This window comes from Mirounga leonina, unplaced genomic scaffold, assembly GCF_011800145.1.
Source record: "Mirounga leonina isolate KUSES-001 unplaced genomic scaffold, KU_Mleo_1.0 Mir_171, whole genome shotgun sequence".
Lineage (NCBI taxonomy): Eukaryota > Metazoa > Chordata > Mammalia > Carnivora > Phocidae > Mirounga > Mirounga leonina.
The window spans coordinates 1,422,876-1,432,296 of NW_023270436.1; the positions used below are offsets into that span (position 1 = coordinate 1,422,876).

At 55.2% G+C, this 9,421-nt stretch overlaps 1 long non-coding RNA gene across 1 annotated transcript; it reads left to right on the forward strand.

Annotated features, from left to right (window-relative positions):
* The first annotated feature begins 881 nt into the window (after nt 1-881).
* On the forward strand, nt 882-8,995 carry LOC118018684. Its single transcript, XR_004681455.1, has 3 exons — nt 882-927; nt 3,904-4,043; nt 7,428-8,995. It is a non-coding gene; the product is annotated as an uncharacterized LOC118018684 (long non-coding RNA).
* The last annotated feature ends 426 nt before the right edge of the window (nt 8,996-9,421 follow it).

The following is a 9,421-nucleotide window of genomic DNA, read 5'->3' on the forward strand; positions in this document are numbered from 1 at the left end:
CCCGCCTCAGGCTGCCTCCGGCACCCCAGCCGCCCGCCCCGCCCGGCGACCCCCGCTCCCGCACCGGAGACTCTTCCCCGGGTGCCCCCTGCAGACAGCCCCTCGCACGCAGCTCGTTGGGCAGAGCTGGGCCACGTGACCGCCCAGACCAATCACTGGCCAAGCGGAGCAGGATCGGCACGACGGGTCGGCCAATCATAAGAAGCGATGGACAGGGCCAAGGCTGCGCCTGCGCGAGCGCTTCCGGGCTTCCCGCAGCGAGCGTTTCCGGAGCCCGCGCACGGTGAAAAGAATGTTCCGGAAGTGCACCTTCTGCCGCAGGGGCCGCTCTGGGCCGCTCCGTGAGGCCGGCCCCAGAGCCACGCGCTCCTGGGCCTGTGGTTCATTACTGTGTGGGCAGTGTCTCCTCAGGCCTGTGGAGACCGGTTGGATGCAGTGGTAGCAGATGGAACACAGAGCCTGAGCCGCACATGCGGGGCCGTGGAGGGTCGGGTGGGGGCGAGAACCGGGGAGAGGCAGAGCCAGCGGGAGAGTCCGTGTGTGGGGGGCGTGGGGGTGATGGACACGGGGACAGGACAGGCAGGGGAGCGGGGGGAAGGACACAGGGCAGGCAGGGGAGTGGGGGTGATGGACACGGGGACAGGACAGGCAGGGGAGCGGGGGGAAGGACGTGGGGCAGGCAGGGGAGTGGGGGTGATGGACACGGGGACAGGACAGGCAGGGGGGTGGGGGGAAGGACACGGGGCAGGCAGGGGAGCGGGGGGAAGGACACAGGGCAGGGCAGGCGGGAGTGGCAGGAAGGACATGGGGACAGGGCAGGACAGGCAGGGGAGTGGGGGGAAGGACACAGGGCAGGCAGGGGAGTGGCAGGAAGGACACGGGGACAGGGCAGGGCCAGACGTCCGGAGGGACTCCACGTGAAGCCAGGTGAGTGTGGGTATGAAGATGCCCACGTGGCAGCGGCGCGCAGGAGGGTGGCGGGAGGCTGGGACCCCCCCGCTGCCTCCTGAGGAGTGTCCCCACTGGCGCCTGTGTGGCGCGTGGGGTGCGATCCAGGAAGCTCTCCCCCGCTAGCTCTCTCCCCCCGTGGCTGCCGTGACCGAGAGCCACCACCTTCCGGAGGCTCCGCACCGACGTACGCTCTCCCTGTGCCAGGTCCGGCGCGGCCCGTGGGGTGCCCTCCTCACAGCGCCCCGGGCGTCCCAGCTCCGTCCATCGTCCGGGCTCCCACTTCGACCCGGGGCTGCCAGGCCCGGCGGCGGCTGGGACTGGCTGCTGACCGTGAGCCTCGCGGCGGCCCCTGGTCTCCATGCCGAAGGTTCTGGAGCGCCTTGGCCTGGGTGCCGGGAGCTTCCTCTGCAGCTCCTCTGTGCAACCTCTGTGGTCAGCTCCCCGTCTGGGAAGCAGGTGGTGACGCGGCCCGCGTCCTGGGGCGGTCGTGAGGACAGCCCGTGATAAACACAGCAAGTGCAGCATGTTGTCGTGTTCGAGAGCGGGAACGTGTGTTTCGTGCATCGGAAGCACGCAGCTGGCCTGACCGGAGGCAGGTCTGACTGTCAGTGTTTCTGTGGACTCGTTGAGGACTGTCACCGTGCTGGGCTTGCTCCGCCCCAGCCTGCGGGTCGCAGGTCACCACCTGAGTCTCCTTTTCCAGGCGGGAGCAGGGGAGCGGCGGTTCCCTGTCTGGGGCAAGTGCAGAGTGGAGGGCGGGGGGCCGGCCTCTGGGGAAAAGTGGCTCTTGGTCGGGTTAATCCTCAGGCCCGTGTTCGGTGCATATTCAGTGGCTTTGGGTGTCTCCACCGCCTCCCAGGGCGCTCTGAAGCCGGGGGAGGGGCTTCGCATGCCCGCTGCCCTGGGTTCAGCCTGCCCCAGCCCGGTGCCATCTCCCAATGACAGAGAAGCCAGCAGGCTCCAGCTGTCCCCCCTGGGGGGCACCCCCACACCTCCCGGAGTCCTGCTCTTGGTCCAGGACGCGGGTGAGGAGCCCCGAGGTCGTGCTGGGGCAGGGGCGCGTGCCTCGTGGGTCCCCCCACTGGGTGCCAGCAGTCTCCCGGGGCTGGCCCAGGGATCTGGCTGTCCCAAGCCAGAGAAAACCAGTCGGCGAAGGAGGGAAATCCAGGGCCTTGTTCGGGGCTGGGGGCGGGGCTCACCCACGAGGTGATGGTGATGGCGACAGGGCGCAAGGCTCAGTCAGTGCTGGGCCCGCCGAGCTGGAGGCCCACGGGGCCCACGGGAGGCAAGAAGTGGGCAGACGGCCGAGTGACCCATTTAGGGGTTAAATGATGCCCTGTGGCAGGGACGTTGTACAGTCATCATTTATTGAACACCTGCTGTATACCGAGGCAGCAACAGCTCAATTCTGTGTCAGATTTCCAGGAGACAACTACTTTACGGACTGGGCAGGGTGTTTTAATTGAATTGTAAACGACAGACAACCCAACCTGAAGTGCCTGAAGCAAAGGCAGAGTTATTTTTTGGCACATGTACTCGGGAAGGCCCGTGGAGCCACGAGCTTTAGCAGCAGCTCCTCCAGAGTCCAGCTGACCGGCTCTGCAAAGTCTCTCCGCTCCCCCACCAGCGGGCGACCTTCTCTGTCTGTCTCCTCAAGTACGAGAGCCACTCCCGGGGCCTTCTGCCTCAGGGCTGGTGTCCAGCAGAGAGAAGCGAGCCTCTGAACCAGCATTCCACCCGGATGTTCTTGAACCTTCCTGGACTTGCCTGGGTCATGGGCTCGCCCCTGAACAATCACGGTGGCACAAGGAAGGCCGTGCACTCTTACTCAGGCCTGGACCATGGGGCTTACTGCCGAGCCCTGGATGGAGTCCACTTCAGGTCACATGGGCTGCAAGTGTGGAAGGGGGTGGTCACCTGGAGGAAACCGAGGGCCTTTCTCAGGAGAGGGGCAAAGGGCAGCTGGGCGGTGGGACAGCAGAGGTCCCTTGCAGGGAGTGAAATGTGCCCCCTGCACGTGAGGATTATTGCGGGCTGAAGGCATGATGGGAAGTTGTGAAGAAGCAGACACACAGAGAAGCCCTCTGCCCTGCATCTGTTTGCCTAAACTCAGGATATGACCTGGCAGAGGCGTCTTCCCTCCCTTTCAGCTAGGAGGAACGAGAGTGAACCACCAGAGACAGACGTGCACCCTGGCAGCCAGGGCACACAACCAGAGGCGTCCACACGTCACATGTCACAGACCGGACTCGTCTTTCATGTTCCCCCATGTGTTTACCTTCCCACGATTTGCTGCCCCAGAAACACAAACCTCTTCCTATGTCTTGTCATTTCTCTAAAAGCTCGTTGTTCTTTTAGTTTAGATGCTAGATAAGCCCCACTACTAAGTGCCATTTGGAAGTACTCATCGATGAGTGCTCTGATAGATGGGTTAAAAAGCTCCTGTTTGTGTTCCTCCTGTTGATCTCTCCGGCCAGTCTAGTTCCCATGGCCTAGTCGGTGAAGCTGGGAGGTGTAGTGGTGAAAAGGTTTTTTAGTCCTCCCCTGCACCACCATACTACCATTTATCACACCATTTTATAATTAGGAAAGTTGAAGTTCAGATAGCGTAAGTGGCCCCCCTTGGTCACACAGCTGATGGTGAGGGATGGATGAGATTCTGTCCCAGTTGTGTGGACTCTGTTGTCTGACAGCATCCTGGGCCATTCTGCTGGGCCTTCACAAAATCCTCTGTTATTTGTGGCTAAGGGATTATATTTCATCTTTCTTGATGTCCCCTGTAGGTGCCAGAACAGAGTCTTAAATAGAGTAGTTTTCGATAATAGAATTGAAAATTTCACCCAAAAGGATCACTGGCGCAATAACTTCAAGTTTAATATTAAGTTTTAAACCCATTTTCTAGCTGAATGCCCTCCTTTGCCATTTTGTAATAATGTCCCTTTTATTTTCAAGGATTGCTGAGGCAGTGAATTTCAAAGACTGTGTGATGCCTGCAACCAGTTACCACATTTCCCTGGAGGAGCCATTACCACCCGCTCCCCCAGAGTGTATTAGGCGGCTCCCTCACCACCATCCATCTTGGGCGCCGATAGGTGACTTTCTCTTCTTTGATTTGGTTTTGCTTTTAGGACAGTTGTTTGTGTGATCATGAGAAGAGTCTTCGATGGTGGTGCTGGTGGGCTGAACCAGCACTCTTCTCCTCCAGGAGGTCCTTCCTTTTCTCCTTCTGTAGCAGAAATGCCCCTCCAGTGGCAACGAGGGTGGTCCTCCAGGTATTATGGAGTAAAAGAGGCCACGTTGAAGATTGCATATGGCAGCACAGCAACCAGGAATGTGTCTATGAAAGAAAAGATGTGTTTTAGGGGGTGGGAGACTGTGCTTTCCGGGAGGACTGGGGATAAATTGGCCAGTTCTTGGTTATCTTGTTTGATGATCCATGCTTTCTGCTGGAGAGAGACACTCTTGAGAGTGTAGAATAGAACAATAAGATTTGCCCTGTTGCATTAAAGCTTTAAATCTCTTTTTCAGCAGATGAACATGCCCAAGGATTGATAAGGGAGATGCAAACAGTCTGCTCAGTTTTTAAAAAGTTTCCTCCTGCCTGATTTAGTGAGAAACGTCCTCACAAAAATTGTGTGATTTTTTAATATCTGCTGTCACTGTGGCCATAGTTCATGGGTGTTCATGAAATGCTTGTTGACCCCAGGGTCGTGATCTTCCCAAGATAATTACTGAGGAGAAGCCAAACATGTCTGGTAGACATAAGAGAGGTTAAAGAAGAATCCTTGCAAGGACTTTCAATTCCATTCCATTCATACATTCATTTTGTTCCATCCCACCCATTCTACCCACTCTACCCACTCCATCAACTCCCTCCACTGTATCTACTCCACTCCACTCCACCCACTCCATCCCACCCACTCCATTCTATCCCACCCATTCCACCACTCCATCCCGTCTGTCCCACTAATGATTATTAAGGTCCTGCCACATGCTAGACACTTTATCTATGCAGGTGCATAGTGTGCATGCTTTTTGTCTCCACAGCAGTCACCCTTCTGTCCCCATCTCAGAGAAGACCAGAGCTTTTGATTCAGTCATGAATTGCTGACTGAATTTGGGAAAGTGAGGACTGTCATTCTCCCTGCAGTCTCCTATTCCAGCCTCCCTGGGCCCACCCGTACGTGAGGACCTTTCCTCCCCAGGATACTCATTTGAGCATAATTTCCTGGAGATTCATCCAGATTTCTACCTATGTCAACAATTTACTCCTTTTCATTGTTGCACAGTGTTCCATGGCCTGGGCATACCACAGTTTGTTCAGCCATTCACCTGTTGAAGGACAGCTGGGCTGTCTCGGGTTTGGGGCTATTGTGAATAAAGCTGCTGGAAACATCCATGTGCAGGTTTTTGTAGGAACATTTCTTTTCTCTGGGATAAGTGCTCAAGAGTATAATTCCTGAATGGTACGGTTGTTGCATGTTTAGTTTTATATGAAACTGCCAAACTATTTTCATAGCAGCTGTCCCATTATGAGTTCCCACCAGCAATGTATGAGTGATCAGTTTCCCCACCTTCTCCTAAGTATTTACTGTTGTTGCTCGCTAGTTTTTATTTTAGCCATTCTGATAGTGTGTGATTTTTATTTGCATTTTCCTGATGGCTGGTGATACTGAACATCTTTTCATGGGTTTATTTGCCATCTGTATGTCCTCTTTGGTGAAATATCTGTTCATGTGGTTTGCCCATTCTCTAACTGGATTGTTCATATTTTACTGGTTAACTCTGAGAGTTTTTAATGTTTTTGGTTGTTATTTCTTTCTTGGATATATGGTTTCCCAAATGTTTCTCCAGTCTGTAGCTTGTCTTTTCATGTTCTTCACATGGGCTCACACAGAGCTGAAGTTTTCAGTTTGGGTGAGGTTCCCTCCTATATAACCCATCACTAACCTGTTGATATGACTTCCAAAATTTCCCTGGACTCCAGCCACCGTTCTCCATCTCCATGGGTCCTTTCTAAAGCTGTGTGTTCTAGGCTACTCCTCCCACGCTTGTGAGTGGGCCCCTCCCTTACCCACCCTGGGGGTATTAGTGGAACTTCCCAGAGAGGGTGTCCTCCCAGACCCTCCCTCAGGGGCCCACAGCCCATCTCACACTCTCCGCCAGGGGTCAGACGAGGCATCTGGTGGGTTCTGAAACAGACATGTCAGGATGTGCCGTTTGTGGTCAGTCACCAATGGACTTTGGAATCTAGGTGTCATGTTGGTGCCTCATTTGAAATTCCCTTTTTATTATCCTGAGTTTTATTTTGAGGGATGGCAGGAAATTGTCACGTTAATGTTAAAGGAGCTTATTCCGTTGTTTTGGAGGGATGTACACATTCTTCTATGTTAGTCTTACATTTCTTTTCTTTAGTGGCAGTGACAGGCACAGTGAATTTAGGAATTTACAAGCCATTGCTTATTGGAGTTCCTTTGTTAGCTTCTTAATTCTCATTGTGCTGGAGCAGGAAACTTCATAATAGAAATAGTGAGACTTTGCCGTAGGTTAAAAATGTAGATCAGCCACCGGGACCGTAGGCATCTTTTGTTGGTGAACAGCACACACGGCCCACGCTGATGTCAGGCAGCTCTTGCAAGGCTGCCGCAAGTTCATACGAGAAGTTAGCAGAGTGGAATGCTAAGGTAGAATCTCCCGTTTCCAGTGCAGGAGACCCGGAGGGGAGACAGCAATTATTTTTTTTAAAGATGTATTTATTTTAGAGAGAGCACGCACGTAGGAGCAGGAGGGGCAGAGGGAGAAGGAGAGATAATCTCAAGCAGACTCCTCATTCAGTGCAGACCCCGGCATGGGGCCGGACCCCACAACCCCAAGATCACGACCGGAGCCGAAACCAAGAGTTGGACACTTAACTGGCTGCACCACCCGGTGCCCCAAGATAGCAATTTTTATTAAAGAGACTTTTTCTTCAGTCTTTCCTCATCAGCAGGAGCTCCCAGACTTCAGCGCCAGAAATGTATTCAAACCCTCCAGCCTCAATAGTGTATTTAACACAAATGGGGCCAAACCAACCAGCACCGCCAAGTTCCATTTGGGTAATGAGCCATGAGCCTGCTGTTCCCACCAAGAGTGGCAGTTCATCAGAAAGAGAAGAAAAGGGCTTGTGTTTTCATGTCTCCTCCTCTCAGACCATCTAACTGAGTACCAGTCAGCACCCCAAGTGTTCAAATCAGAATCTACCTGAGCCAGTCTGAGAGGAGGGCAGTGTATTCACAGATTCGGGTGTGTTACCTCTGGGCTGTGCTTCCATCACCATCTGTGGAGCAGCTCGGAGGTGGAGTCCGTGGGGGGACCGTGACTTGCTCTGCAGAGATTGGAAATGCTGTGTTTGAACTCGTGCCCCCAGGGAATACACAAGTTCTGGTAGGTCTTGGTTCCTATAGGAGTCACAGTGATTTTGCCCTCCTGTATTTCAGGAGGACTGTGACGCCACAAAGAACACGTTTCCTGTGGTGAGAGGATGATTTTCCTGGTGGACAAGTGTGACTCGGGAAAATGCTGTCTCCTCCTGGCAGATTCCTTGGGGCCCCAAGGCAGACGTGTTGTGGAGCGGACGAATCTCCCCCCTGGGCCAGCTGGGGCACCTGGCTGATGAGCCTGCTCAGTGTCTCCGTGTCTGTGACTTTGACATTGAGCACGTGTTTCCAGGGATCCAGAAGAGCAGTCGGGGCTCTTGGGGGAAGACTTGCAAGAGTGGCATGTGAGTGAGGCGGAGGGTACGCACGGACCATCCAGCGCGGGTCCCGGGTCTTGTGACCCTGACATCGGGGTGCGGTTCGCTGAGAAGCGACTGGCACGGGCAGCTCGGGGAGCCCTGAGCGCCTCCTGTCAACCACACAGAAGCCTGGGTCCTTGCGTCCCCTTTATCAGGGTGCTCGCAGCAGCTGCTACACGGTGAGGCCTGCTTGCAGGTAGGCATTTCTACTGAAAATCAGCTAAGAATGCAGGATTCCCAGCTTTAAAAACAACCACAAACACTTCATGGATTTGTCAGCATGGGGCCTGCATCCCCATGGCCAGAGCTGCCTGCAGGGCCACTCCGTCTGCACGCGGCTTGTTTTCCTAGACCTGTGGCCCTGCCCGCTTCGTCGTCGTGTCACCTTCCGGCCTGCTAGCCACTGGATTGGACCCTACTTCCTGGCGGTAAATACCCCCCTCACCCCCGTCCAGTACGCCCACTGATCATGCACTAACCCTGCCTGTGGCCGCACATGTCCGTGGAGCCAGGCCCTCCTCTCCCCGCCGGCCCTGTCGAAAGTCTCCCCGGCTGCACACCTGCTCCTCACCAGCAGACTCGCCTCATTTCAGTTCTTTCCCACACTCAGCACAGACACTTCCTGCTCAGGCCACGGAAGGCCCAGCATCACGAAGTCCATCTTCAGGTGCAACCCTGGGCCACCCCGCAGACTTGACACTTGCCGGCCGCTTCCTCTGTGTACACTTTTGACACGTGGCTTTGCAACCCTGCACCAGTGGGGTTCTTCCTGCCCCCGGTGCTCCTTCCCAGTCTTCTTGCCAGGCTCCCCCTCCTCTGCCTGGGTGTTAGGTGTCCCACACAGATGCCCACAGGCTCCTGTCTCCGTGTTCATTCCCCAGCCTTCAAGATGGTCCATACAGTGACAGATCCCAAATTTATGTGTCCAGAATGTTCCTGTCTTCTAGCTCCAGACTCATAAATCAGGTGTTTACTTGATGTCTGCATTTGGGTGGCTCATGGGCAGCGCAGTCCACAAGCCAGGAGTAAGCTCCATTCCAGAACTCACTGTTTCCGATGTAATACGTGGAACCACAGGCCGTCGACTTATTCATTCTTTGTATTGTGTCTCCCTCCTCATATCTGACCCAGCACTAACCTGTTCATTTCATGGCCCAAATTCCCTTAGATTCCCTGGAATCCATCTGCTTTCCCCATCTCCATGGCCTCCACCCCAAGGGAACAGAGGCCTGCTGCCTGCACAGCCTCCTGACTGGTCCCGTGACTTCCACAGATGCCCCCCGCCCCCTCTGCACTCCCTGTGGCAGGTTGAATGACCTTTTAAAGAAGCACATCTGGTCATCTGCCTCAGCTGCTGGGGACCCCCCCCTGCTCCTCTCACACCAGCATAAGAGAAAGCCCCCCCCGCCAGGCCCAAAGCCCAGCGTGCCTGTCTCAGCCCCCCTGTGCCCCCTCCTCGCCCACCCCTGCTCCAGCCACAGGGCCTGTGCATATGCTGTTCCCTCTGCCTGGAGTGCCCCCCTGCTCCCATTCCTGGCCGCTCCCGGTGGCCCCCCTTCTCAGCTCTGCTGTCACTCCCCAAGGGACCCTTCCCTGACCTTTGCGGACCAGGTAGGTGTCACCGTTGTCTCTGTTTCCCTGGTGACACTTACATACCTCATGAGCTCATTCCGTTCCTGTTTCTGTTTTCACGAG